This window comes from Callospermophilus lateralis, chromosome 6 (assembly GCF_048772815.1).
Source record: "Callospermophilus lateralis isolate mCalLat2 chromosome 6, mCalLat2.hap1, whole genome shotgun sequence".
Taxonomy (NCBI): Eukaryota; Metazoa; Chordata; class Mammalia; order Rodentia; family Sciuridae; genus Callospermophilus; species Callospermophilus lateralis.
In genome coordinates this window covers 67,069,605-67,083,384 of record NC_135310.1, presented here as the reverse complement: position 1 = coordinate 67,083,384, position 13,780 = coordinate 67,069,605, and the positions used below count along the sequence as shown (strand labels likewise).

Below are 13,780 nucleotides of genomic sequence, written 5' to 3'. Positions count from 1 at the left end.
AATAAATAAATAAATAAAATTTGTGTTTTTGTCTTTTTGAGGGATGGGAGGCAGGATCTCACTGTGTTGTTCAGACTGTGAACTCATGATCCTTCAAACTCAGCCCAAGTAGCCTCACTCCAAAATGTTGATTTTAAGCATGGCCAGGATCAGATTATTACCAAGCTTTCCCTTGATATGTGTGCACTTCAACTAGGGCTCTCATTATGCAAACCAGACCTTACAGTATCCCCTCCACCATGAGGAAAGAACATGATAGTCAGATGTTCAATGTCCTAATCCTTGTAGTTTATGAATATATTACCTCATATGGCAAGGGGGAATTAAGGTAACAAATGAAATTAAGATTGCTAATCAACTGAATTTAAAATAGAGAGATATCCTGAAGTATCCAGGGGAACCTAATATAACTAGAAGGTATGGGTCCTTAAAAGTGAAAGAGAGAGGCAAGGAGGGAGATGGGGAGAGGAAGAGAGGGGGGTGGAGAGAGAGATAGAGGGAGAGAAATAGAGGGAGGGAGGGAGGGAGGAAGAGGCAGGGGGTGGGGGAACCCAAGAGAGACCCAGAGAAATACAGCACAAGAAATATTTCTGTGTTTCTATGTTTTTGACTTTCAAGATAAGAGAGAGGGCCCACAAGCAAAGGAATGTGGACAACTTTTTAAAACTAGCAGAAAAACAAAGAAAAATTCTGTTCTAGAACTTCCACTAAGGGAGTTCATCCTATTGATATTTTGGTATTATTCCAGTGAGACCTGTGCAGGGCTTCCAACCTTCAGAGCTGTAATATAATAAATGTGTATTGTTTCAAGCTTCTATGTGTTGTGGTGTTTTGTTATAGCAGCAACCAGGAAGTATTACAGAGGGGTATCACCATTAAACATTGCCAAGGACCCAGTGTACTTGTAAAGTATCTGCTTAACTTTGACTTCTTATCAAGTGGGCTCCAAATCATTGGCTCTACTCCATTGGTTAAGAAACTGCCTTTGGTCCTTCAGTCCTAGAACTGCATTGGATGTTGCTAGCATTTGAAATCTGGCTTTCCCAAATAGACCAGTCTTTGTCTACCTCCCTCTGTCACTGCTGCCTATTTATAAGATACCAAGTCAAGTCACCTCACATCATAACTTTTGTGAGGCACAAGGGGAATTAGATAGTCATAGCTTCAAAACTGTTCCTCTCCTGTTCATTTCTACAACCCTAAATGTGTGCCATGTTCCTGGCACTTACTGCAATGACCCTTCCTATAACACATTAGGAAGATCAACTCTTCTAAAAAGAAAAAAACGGGTGTCATCTATGCCTGCTGACTGAAGTAAAAACACCTTGGATTGGCATTCACAGCTTCCCATAGTTTTTCCTCAACCTCCATTTCTGAACATATTTTCCAACATTCTTCTACTGAAGTTTATAATTCAATCACAATATCTAAAGCTACTTTGTCCCTGTTTTTTAACTCATACCATACATTTATCTATCCAACCATCATCCAAAAAAAAAAAAAAAAATATTTACTACTGCTTTTTAATACTGTAGTGGGCATGTTAAGGGGTACAAAAAAAGACAAGTCCCCTAAAATGGCTAAGACAATGGATATGCTCTTGAAGGGCACACAAATATTCAATGAAATATGGCAATGGGTGAAAGGGACACATGTCAAATGCCCTGGGAGCTCAGCGGCAGGAAGGGCTCGGCTTGCGTTTTTTTGTGATTTCATCCACACTTTCCTTAGCTGTGACTCAGCTGTGACACTGAGCTTAAGTTTAGGAGTTGGAAACCTGGATTTCAGCCCCAATTTTGCAATTGATTTATGGAGAACTAGGTGAACTCATGAACCCTATTTACTCATGAAGAAAAAACAGAATGGATGAAAATCAGAATTGTATTGAGAGGGAGAATTAACAATGCTCTGCAATCAAAAGTACTATGTATATATGTGTACTTTTAAAGGGGATCAGAACAACCCCCCCAAAAAAATATGCTGCTTTGAAATGAAGGTAATTGAATGTGGCAAATACTGAAAGAGTTCTTGCCTTCCCTGTGCCTGTATAAAAGCAGGGCATAAATTTCCCTTTATAAAGGTGACCCTCACTCCCTTCTCCATACCAGAAAGAAAACAACCCTCATCACTAGACACAGAAAGTCACCAGTGAGGTGGCTCTGCATAAATAAACCTTACTAAAATAATCTTATCTCCCATTAGTTTCTCCTGTATATTTATTTTCCCACAATTTACTGCCCAAATGCCTTTTCCTTTGTTTTGCCATTTTTCTACAACTTACTGCCCTTTGTTAAAATGGCACATAATCTCTGGGTCTAAACTTCATTGGTTCTTCATTTCTTTTTCTTTTTTTTTTTTTAAGAAGATGTCTGTGCACATAAACATTAAAAATGTAAATTTTATATTTGTATGACTTTTTTTATATTTGTAAATAATATTTGTATGACTTTTACTCTGTTAATCTGTTGTTTGTCAGTTTTCTATATAGAACTCAGCAAAAATAAATATTTTTTTTAAAAAAAGAAAAGGTAGACGAAGCCTTATTTTTTCTCTCCTATACACTTATTTAAGTAAAACATACATTTTTAAAATATAATAAAACAATTATTTAAGGCCTAGGTCACATGCCATTTTTTTTCCTTAAATTTTTATAGTGCTACTTTTTAGTGCTCATCCTAAAGGAACTATTTTTTTTCCATTTAAAATTAATGTGTGATAAATTATAACCAACCTACAGAAAAATGAAGAAAGCACAAAATGTACAACCTAATGAATTGTGAAATGAACAATCATGAACACTTTCTAGAATCAAAAACATTAACCAGAAACTCGGGAGAACCCTGTGAGCACCTTATATTAGCATTTTTCATGTGTTGTTTTAAACTGCCTTTTTATTGTAAGGATTTTGAAGACAGTTGTGTTCATCAAGACTAGAAAAGATCCAACCCAAATTAACTGAGCTTAAACAGAAAATGATGTGTGCTGCATGCAAAATCAAATGGTGGAAATTTTAAGGATGGAACTGGACTTAGAACAACTCTGGGCAACCATTATAATTTCTCTCTCACATTTCCTTCCCTCTTTTCTTCCCTTCCTCTCTCCTGCTTTCAGAATAAGAACTTCATGTCTCTAGATGATTCTTGTTGGAGAACAAAGGTTACCAACTTATGATTTACAGTTGTTATACCTATGATTTTTCAACTTCATAGTGGTGTGAAAATGACCTTCAATAGAAATGATACTTGGAATTTTGAAATTTGAACTCTTCCCAGCTAGCAATATATATTACTATATTCTCTCACAATGATGGACAGCAGGAGTGAGCAACAGTTCCCCGTTGACCATGATAGCAGACAAGTTCTACTCTACAGTGGACTGTGGTTTGATGTTCATTTGTTATGTTTATTAAGTGCATTTTCTACTTAAAATATTTTCAACTTATAATGGATTTATTAGGACATAGCCCTGTCATAGGTCAAGGAGCATCTGCATCTTGTAGCCTTCACACTAGAAAAGATACTTCTTCCCCTGACTTGAATTAAAAAATAAAAAATAAACTATACTTTTAGAAAGTCTGTTGTCTGGCTGACCTGAGTTACAATCTCCCTCCTGGGATCAGGATACTGAGGTTTAGATTAGAGAGAGGTGCTGGTAACAGAAATCACTTCTGGAAGAGCTACTAGTTTTTGTTCAGTGCACCAAATGATCATTATATGTTCAAAAGAAGAGGCAGTACTATCTTTAGTATTGTAGGTGGCCCAACAGGAACTTCAACAGGGTCTGCTCTGGTGTTCAGCATGTCTGGATTTGTCAGGAAGATAGCTAAGTATACCAGGGACCAATTATTATGACATGCTTAAGAAGTTTCAGGAAGAAAAGATGTGAAGGAGTAAGGAGGAGCATGCTAACTTTCAAAATATCAGGGGACTTCTGTTACTCAGATTGTCCCCTAGAAGCCTCTCTAAGACTCAGACCTGTGCTTAGAGAAGTGTGTTTCATCTAGAATGATATGGACAGCTGGGGTCAGAGAATGCGCTGTTGAGGGGAGGGCTCTATCCTGTCCACTGCAGGATGTGAACAGCATCCTGATCTACCCTGGAGATGCCAGGAGCATTCTCCTTCTCTAGCCATGCAAAACAATAATGATGCCAGACATTAAGTTCTCTGAGGGACAAGATCACCTTTTATTGAGAACCATTGCTTACAAGGAAGGAACTATAAAAAGAAAAAAAAAAAAAGAGGAGTAGGTGAAAAGGGAACGAGGTGATGTACAAGGCACCCATGAAGGCCAACTTACAGTATTTTCAGCAAAATGACCATTTCTTATGCTACCAAGGATGTGCTGGGTGACTTAACAGAGCTCAATGGTAAAATATCTTTAAGACAACATGAATAAAATTTGGGAAAGCTAGTACTGTTACTTTCTGCTAAGTAGACAGGCTAAAGATGGAGAAAATTTTTGTGTCATTTTTGACAGTCGTTATGTCTATTTTTACCTCCAAGCTGATGTGGTCTGGGAAACAGTTAAATTTTAGTGAATGGATAATTTTAATGAATGAAGTTAACGTTTTTTCTTAATGGCATAGTTAAATTCATACATTACTACTGTTAGATTAGAATTTTAGAAATGTCAGGTACATTAATCTACATCATACTACTGTAAAATAGCAATGAACTTTCTGTGAAAATTGATCCCACACAGATAGTTCTAAGATTAGAAACTAAAATTCTGATGTATCACCTAGTATTCAGTTTAAATTCCATGATAGGTGGTCTAAATGTAAGAGATCAAGACTTCTCAAAACACAATTCAGGAGATATTTCTAGGTTCAGTGTGTTTCTCATCAATTTTTAGAGGAATCTGTCTCATTAAAAAGAGATCTCATTAATTTGTTTTAAAATAATGGTTCCAATTCCACCTGAAATGTGTTTTGAAAGAGTAATGGAGAATAAGAGATGAAAAAATAAAATATTAGAATGAATTTTTTAAATCCTCCAATTAAATCTCCCTTTAAAAAGATGAAAAAAATGAGTATCTAGTATTTTGCTTATGCAACATCCCTCGCCCTTGACTAGGGTAAGACAACTCACTATTCCCAGTGGAAAGTCCTCCTTCCCCATTCCACATGGACTTGTCCTCTCCACCCTATTACCTGCATCACAGCATGATGATAGTCCCATGATCCAGAGTGGGCCATGAGACTCTTCTGGGAATTTGAATCTTAAGTGAAGTTATTTGGGTTCCTATTAAAAGCTTGGGTATTTAGGTTTCCCGGGCCAGTCCTTCAATTCTATGAGCCCCCATATCCCTCCAAAAAAGTACCTTCTTTCTTATCAAAATTAGTTTCTTTTGCCTAAAACTAAAGTCAAAGCACTTTAAATAATATAGGAGGCTCTGAAAAAAATTGTGACGTGTTTTTATCACTCTGGTTAAAGAGAAAGGGAGAGTCAGAAAAGAGTACAGAAATATGATTATCTTGGGACTACGCTAAAGTGTTTGGAAGTATGAGGTATAATTTACATGAGTTTTCATTTGTTTGTTTTAAAATTTCCTACCTATGATGTATACATATATTATAGTTATGAAGATGAAAAAATGGTCTAATTAATTTCAGGAGAGTCAAAAATTTTAAGCAGCTCCCCCCTCCTCCTTCTTCTTTTCTTGCAGTGTTGGGTATTATGAATTATATCCTTATGAATTATATCCAGGGCCTGGCACACATGAAACTAGTGATCTACCACTGAACTATATCCCCTAAGCTATTTTTTCTATGATGCTATTTTCCAATAATACAATAGAAAGTGTTATCATATTCATTTTAAAAAGTGAAATTTTTATTTACTAATGCAATATAATGAATAACATTACAAATGTTATTAATACTCATGATGAAACATGAAAAGCAGTCCTGAATATTATAAATGAAAAATAAATGATCCATGCTAATCCCTTTCCCAGAGAAAATACTTTCAGGTCTATTATATTTCTAATGTTTCTTAGTACCTGGACCTACCCCCCCCCCCCATTCAATCAAGTAATCATTTCACAAACCTCATCTCAATGGAGGGAGAACATTAGAGATGACATGTTAGACAGGTTAGCAAAAAAGCCAGCAAGCAAACCAACAAACCAGATTTGTTTCTTGACATTTCAAAAATCTAGGCCTCTGAGGAAAATCAGGGGCTCATGTGCCCAGAAAAATGAACAAATTTGGGGAAGAGCATGATAAGGAAGAGCAAGGTTGTTAACTGGGAAGACTGGAGAAGTTGGGAAGACAATGACAACTTGATAAAGGAGTATGGTCCCTGGACATACTCAGGACAAGGGTCTGGCAAAGAACAGGAACAGAGTCAGCATCAGAGACACTATTCTTCACCGCTGACATCACTGTCTATAACCCAACACAGGATCTTCATTCAGCTGAATGCAACACAACTGATACTTGTGCTAGAGTGTGTGGTGACCCACAATAATCAGACATCCACAGGAAAAGATTCCATATGTGCACTGAGAAAGGCCCATCCTGACCCTTTTGATGGCCAATAACCCATGAGTTCTGTGGGTCAGAGAGTGGCACAGAGTGCTGACAGCAGTAGTGGTACAATAGGGAAAGTTCCAGCATCTTCATGGAGTCAGCTTGAGTCACCTGTCTCCTTCTGTGTCTATAAAACTGAAAAATACACACTGTTACACACAAGCCTCTCTCCTTCTCTCCCTTCCTCTACTTTCTAGTTCATATTATACCCATTGCTCTTCAATTTGTTTTTTTTTTTTTTTTGGTCATCTAGTGACATATCTTTGATCAGTATGTAAAATTCTACTCTATTTTTAAAAAAACAATAGCTCCTTCTATTCATATAATTTGACTGATTTCCAAATGATGGACCTCTTACACTGTTTCTTTCTGTCTTCTTTCCTTTTTCTCCCTTTGGATGTTACTAAGCTATCACAGTATCTTTTTTTTTTTTCCCTCCAGATTCATCCCTTTGTTTATTTTTTTAACAGCTCTGTGCAGTTTTCTTAACCATTCAAGTACAGTAGCATCTGCTTTGGACAGAACTGGGATTGAAAAGTAAACAGATATTTAGCATCTAACAATTTGAAAGAAGCCACTACATACTCTTCATAGACATATTTTTTATAGAGCCAATACAGTACTTTCCTTTTATCCAGTACACCAAGTGCACTGAAGTAGAAAAGATACAAAAATAAAAACAGTTACATCAAAAAGACCAACACTTTAGAAAAAGATTGAATCACTTTCAGTTTCTCCCCTTTATCCCCTAAAACAACATCTTACAGTCTGGATCTACCTATACAGTCCTACATCAGCTTTTAGAATATTTGTCAGGAGAGAAAAACTGACACTGACCAGTACAGTCTGGATATTTAGGAAGGGGAAGGGGAGAAAGTCAATTCTCAGAACAAATTAGTCAGATTCAGTCTCATTAGCAGAGTCTTTGGATTCTGCACTTCTTCCATGTGCTTATCCTTCTCTTGCAAATGCTCCAGTTTGGCAACCATTTGTGTCTCTCAGTTCTCATTGTTAGCTTCCATTTTGTGGGTCAGTTTCTCTTCCAGCATTTAAATGATGTTTTGTTTTCTTCTATTGCTTTCTGAAACACTTCTTTCTATGCTCTCAACCTCAGCTTCATGGGAGTTACATCTTTCTTCTGCACTTCTAATTTCTTCTGAATTTCCTCCAGGGAAAGATCCTTCTTTTTGGAGAAGAAAGGAGGAATCTGGGACAGATTATTTTGACTGAGGGCTTAGAATCAGCTCAAAAGCCTGGCCAGAGTCACGCTTCTCTAGTTCTTTCACCTGAATATCAGAAGAAGCCATGGTGAATAGACTGACAGTGTATTCTATACAATCCAGAGGTAAGGAAATCCCTGCTTGGTCCAAGCCACCTGGCCACACTTCATCCATGTTATTCTAAATGGCAACATATTCTTTTCTTTTGTTTCTGTGGTTTGAAACTAGGATTGCTTTGCCACTTACATGTATCATTTTTACTTTTAAGATAGCCTCTTGGCAAATTGATGAGGCGGACATTTAACTTTTGTTTTACTACCACTTCCACCTATAGCATTCTTCTTTATAAATGCTGAATGGTAAGCAAGGTATGGAGATGTAATGCCAGATTCGTGGAACCCCAGTAGACCTCCAGGAGCCGAATCTGATGCAAGCACACAAGAGTACTTATTGCAAGCTCGAACCTGGAATCACAACCATTCCTGATGCAGCGGTCCCAGGGAGTGAGTCCTGGTCCTTTGTCCAGTGAGATTTTATAGGTTTTGGGGGGATACGCTATGTGTCACAACATCACACAGCAAATCATTTCATTCCGTGGGAAAGTCAAACAACGACTCTTAACATTGATTAGCAAATTCACTGGCGGGAACAAGTTGGGTAAGGGTGATTGGTTAGTACAAGGGGGGAAATTCCTTTGAACTGATTGGTTTAGGCCACAAGGGGTATACGTGCTAAACTACATGGTTTCCCAACATGATACCAACCACCATAAACTACTTGGGGGTCATCTGGCATCCCAGGTATTTTCCCTGTCTCATGCTGATTGGAGGTTGCTAGGGGGTTGTAATGGGTCCTCATCTACCCTAAATGAGTCAGGGACACCTGGCACAGCAAATCTCTCCTGTTTTTTTTTTTTTTTTTTTTTTTTTTTTGAGACTTACTCTAGCACATTTATTAGAGTTCCCACATTATGTGGGCACCAACATAATAATTTTTTAAACATTTTTTTAAAAAATGTTTTTTAGTCATAGTTGAACACCTTTTTTTCTCTCTTTTTTATTATTATTAGTTGTTCAAAACATTACAAAGCTCTTGACATATCATATTTCATACATTTGATTCAAGTGGATTATGAACTCCCATTTTTACCCCGTATACAGATTGCAGAATCACATCTGTTACACATCCACGTTTTTACATACTGCCCTACTATGTTGTATTCTGCTGCCCTTCCTATCCTCTGCTATCCCCCCTCCCCTCCCATCTTCTCTCTCTACCCCATCTACTGTAATTCATTTCTCTCCCTTTTTTTCCTTTTCCCCTCACTTCCTCTTATATGTAATTTTGTATAACAATGAGGGTCTCCTTCCATTTCCATGCAATTTCCCTTCTCTCTCCCTTTCCCTCCCACCTCTCCTCCCTGTTATTGGTAGACAAACAATTCAGCAGGGTGGGTATGTGCTTAGGAGTGCTCTGTGGGTTTCTCCAAGGACAAGGGTCACGCCCCCTTCCCTTCCTTAAGACAGGCCTTAAGGTAGAAGCTGCTGTTATTTATTTATTTTCAAAAATGGAGTCACCTCAGTTTCTCAGAGGCACATGAGCATAATCCCAGGACTCAAGATGAACAAGAATTGGTGATGACAAAGAAAGCTACGCATACTCTCTTCAGTGAAGAACTTTGCCATGTGCCTCACAAATGGGTTGACTTTATTAAGTTCACCTTTGGTAGATTCTTCACAGCCTCATTGATCACCTGGGCTTTGTGGAATGGGCAGAACTTTGGAACCAGTCTTCTGAGGAAGGCCAGTGGTTAACTGGTGCCCCAGAGTTCACAGGAAACTTGTTATATTTGTGCAGGAGGAGCTCTTGGTGAGAGCTTGACTATGTGGATGCAGCAGGCCTCTGCTTTGCAGTCCGTGTGAGCCCAGCACCAAAGCATAGTCCAGGAAAGGACATGGAGCCCTGCAGCCGCTCCCAGGAGACATGCTCAAAATGCACCATCACAGCCCCAATCGCCCACAGTATCTTTTTATGCAAGTTTTTGTGCTTTTGTTAGAGGTAACCCTAGGATAAATAATCAGAGGCAGAGTTTCTGGACCCAAAGGCATATGCATTTCAAAAAACATAACAAATGTAAATATTGACAAGCTGTCCTATAAAATATTTGTATCCATTTCTTTTCTCATAAATTCATAACTTATCAACATTCTCTCTGACATTAGATATTAACATCTTTGTACATCTTTGCCACTCTGATACATGGAAAAATATAACTTGTTTTAAATATGCCTTACCCTGATGATGACTAAGACTATCCTTCATATTGTGTTTGTACCTACTTAGTAGTATAATTAAAATATTCTATCTAATGGATAAGGATTATTTCCTATTCAGTACAGTAACTTTTTACTAAGCTCCCATTACAAGTTTAATTGATTAGACTGAATAGACTAAAAAACAAGAATAGCATTTGGTATCAGAGAATGTAACATAGAAAATGTAAATATTAAACATTTCATCAATGAAAGCTTTCTCTTGGTATGGCTGGTTTTGAATGACCTTGGCTCCTGATGAACAGAACGAATTACCTATATAAAATGTGCCCAGAGGTTCTTGAATACATGCAGGTGTTAGCTAGAGTTAGCTTGTATTTTTTACTTGAAAACTGGAGAATATCAGCCAAAAATCAATTTTGATTTTGGTATAATTAATATTGATCTGTTTTCTCCAGAAATACACTTATTGAAGTATGGCTCACTGATTTCTTAATGTCACTGTTGGTTTGTGACAGAAATCTATGACTCTGGCTTTAAGAATAACACCTGTCTCCTCACTTGGTGTAGCAAAAGGGCTACAGCAACTGTTTGCTCTGGACTTGAAAAAGGAGCTGTGGCATAACTCTACTTTATTATGTAGTTTGAGAGTGACATCTGGTGTCTAGAGACAATTTCAAATCTCCCTAATTCTCACAAAGCTGTTAAAAAACAGATTGTATAAAAACTTATGATAACGTTGGATTTATGCTGTGTTCTTACATCTTGGTTTATGGACAAGCTGACGATAGATGGAGACAACAACAACAAATGCTGCAAAACTTTCGTGTTCCAAAACACATCCCCAAAGAGTAAGAAGTAAGTTGAAAAATAAGTGCTCCACACTCAATCAAATTCCAGGATACCTGTTTAAGAAAGTGAAAGTGGCTCCCTTAGTGTAAGATCTCAGTCTTTAATGCACTATTGTGGCAGGGATCCCATTCTTAATGTTTCCCCAACACTTTTAAATCACATCCCATTTCCTGCCATGAATGTATGCTATTTTCCACCTAATCCAAAGCCCATTTTTCTTTAATAAATTCTGTGGGGGCTGTGATCAAGGGTTCCACCCTAGACCACCTGAGAGATAGGCTAAGACTTCAAATTAGGACAACTGGAAATGGGATCTGAACAGGGAGTATAAAGAGCAGTAGATTGGGGTTTATCTCTTCCAATAATGGGAGTTACTGGATCATAACAACTCTACCCCAATTATCCTGTGGTCACTGCTTCTCTGTCCTCTGTGGATGTTCTAATTCCTGCCTGGATATCTAGGGAGGCCTCCTATCAATTCTCGACTCCCTATATTCTTTAAGTCCCCTTTTGTTTAAATTGAGTGAAGTAATTTTCTTTTACTTGCAATCAAAGGACCCCACATGTTTTTCTTCCTCAGTTCATCTTTCATAATATCACTAGATTGAAACAGGGACAATGTCTCTTAATGACAACTAAAAGTCATTTAATGATTACATTGCCTAACATTATAAGGGCCAAAAAACAAAAAGTTTAACACATGGTCAGTATTCCAGAGACAAACAAAAAATTAACAAACAAAAAAACAGCTTTTAAAAAGTCTTAAGCTGTTTTCTTAGTAAGGAGAAAGACTGAATTTAATGATATTTGAGAGAGAAAGCATCTAAAAGCCCTAGTAATATTGGAAAATATGTTTGTGTTGAGTTTGGGTGGTTACCTAACAAACACTGAGTCTCTTATTTAACATAAATTTTTTTAATTTACTCCTCAACATCTTAGATGTAGGTAAGCAATATTTATTGAGTCACTTCTATGTGACAGATAATGAGCTAGGGTCAAGGGATAGGATAATAAACAAGAAACACCAGCTAGGGCTGTAGGAGACCTTTCCTTATTATACAGAAGGCATATTGGTAGTAATAAAGATTCTTTTTCTGTGTACATGCAGTTATTTGCATTTTTTGATTATATTTAATAAATAGAGCTATTTATTCAAAAAGGATAATCCAATGGGTATATTGGAGATATCTCTCTCTCTCTCTCTCTCTCTCTCTCTGTCTCTCTCTCTCCATATATATATATATATATATATATATATATATATATATATATATATATATAAACTACATTAAGTATTGTTAATTTAGTGACACCTTGTAAATCCTAATGGAGTATTCTGTTTATTGACACCAGTCATTGCTAATATTTTGGGTTCAAAAATACTTTCTTATTTGATCTCCAAGTATAAAATAACATCCAAAGAAAAATATCAGTTGTTTATGAAAAATTCTAGAGAATGACACTGCATCTACTGTTTGCAGTTAGTTGTTTGTCATTCTTTTCTCTGCTCCTATCCTAGTGTCCAGGACTGCTAGATGAGTAGGTGCTCAGCTTCCTAATGTGCAAATATCAAGATCATGAGAGTAAAGCACTCACTGGAAGAAAAAGACAGGTCCCACAGGGACAAATAGACCTAGAAATCTGGAAAGTTTAAAAGTGGAAAACAACCTCTGAAACTGATTTGGGACTAAGGAGAATATTAAGGATGTTCCAAAAAGATACTTCCTAGCCCAAGAACATAAATCTGCAAGGAATGAGCCTTCCGATCCTGTAGAAGTTTAAATATTGAGTGTCTACAAAATACAGTTATCTCTAATGTTGAGCTATATTGTCTTGCTCCAGTGGATTAACTCCACATGTGACCAAGGTTTTCAATTCACAGGTCTAACATTTACACATTAAAACTAATCACTTCACTCAAATGTGAATTTTCAGCAGGCTTTTCAAAAGAATGAATTAATGAATGGTCTGAAAGTGTGTCAGGCCCTGGAATTCAGTGATGTGTTCTGAGGTTGTTGTCTGTCTGCGATTTCAATTCAGAATTAGCTATAACCAAATACCCTTACTTATTCTTCAGGTTCAGGACTTCTGTCCACCTTTTAGGGAGAGATGGATCAAGTTTCCTAAAGTTATCTTGATTTTGTTCTCAACATTAACATGTACAATCCTAAGGGGGGCCACTTTAGGGCCTCTTGAAATAGAGGGAACTTGAACTTTACAAGTTCCCTAGGTCAGGGAAAGGGAAAGCACAGGACCAGTACTCTCCACAGCAAGTTGGGGTCATGGCTTCGGTTGGCACAGGTTGCTGCCAAGTCCTGGAAAGAGAGTCTGGGGTAAGCAGGCTAGGTTCTATAGTGTAACTCGTCACAGCAGGGGCCGCAGCTGTGGCTGCAGAGTGTGCATGTGACCCGGCGGCCAGCGGCGCAGGTGCCAGAGAGGGAAAAGGGGGGCTGCAGGACAGAAAAGGGGAACTTCCGGGGAGAGCGGGCGTGCGCGCTGGCTCGCCGGCGGCGGGGAGGGGGCAGGGAGGGGAGGGGAGCGTGCGCGCTGGTTCTCCAGCAGAGGGGGACGTGGGAGGGGGGGTGTTGTGCGCGGGCTCGCCGGGGGCAGGAGGGGGCGGAGCCGCTTTGGCTTCTAAACCCACCCGGGGGCTTCCAAGGTGCGTCTACCGGTTGACAACTGCCTGGGGAAGCTAGCCAGACGTGTCCCTTGCAGTGCTGGCTGGTGCTTTTTATTTATTAGGGAACACTGTTTCCCCGCAGGAGAGCCCGGGACCGCGCAGGCAGGCGCGCGCGCGCGTACACAGACACAGACACACAGACACAGACACACACACACTCGCGCGCGCGCGCGCACACACACACACACACACACACACACACACACACACACACACACA

General features: G+C 38.4%; 1 pseudogene; it reads right to left on the bottom strand.

The window, feature by feature from the left end:
• Positions 1 to 7,430: 7,430 nt before the first annotated feature.
• Positions 7,431 to 7,843, bottom strand: LOC143402443 (stathmin pseudogene; annotated as a pseudogene).
• Between the last annotated feature and the right edge of the window lie 5,937 nt (positions 7,844 to 13,780).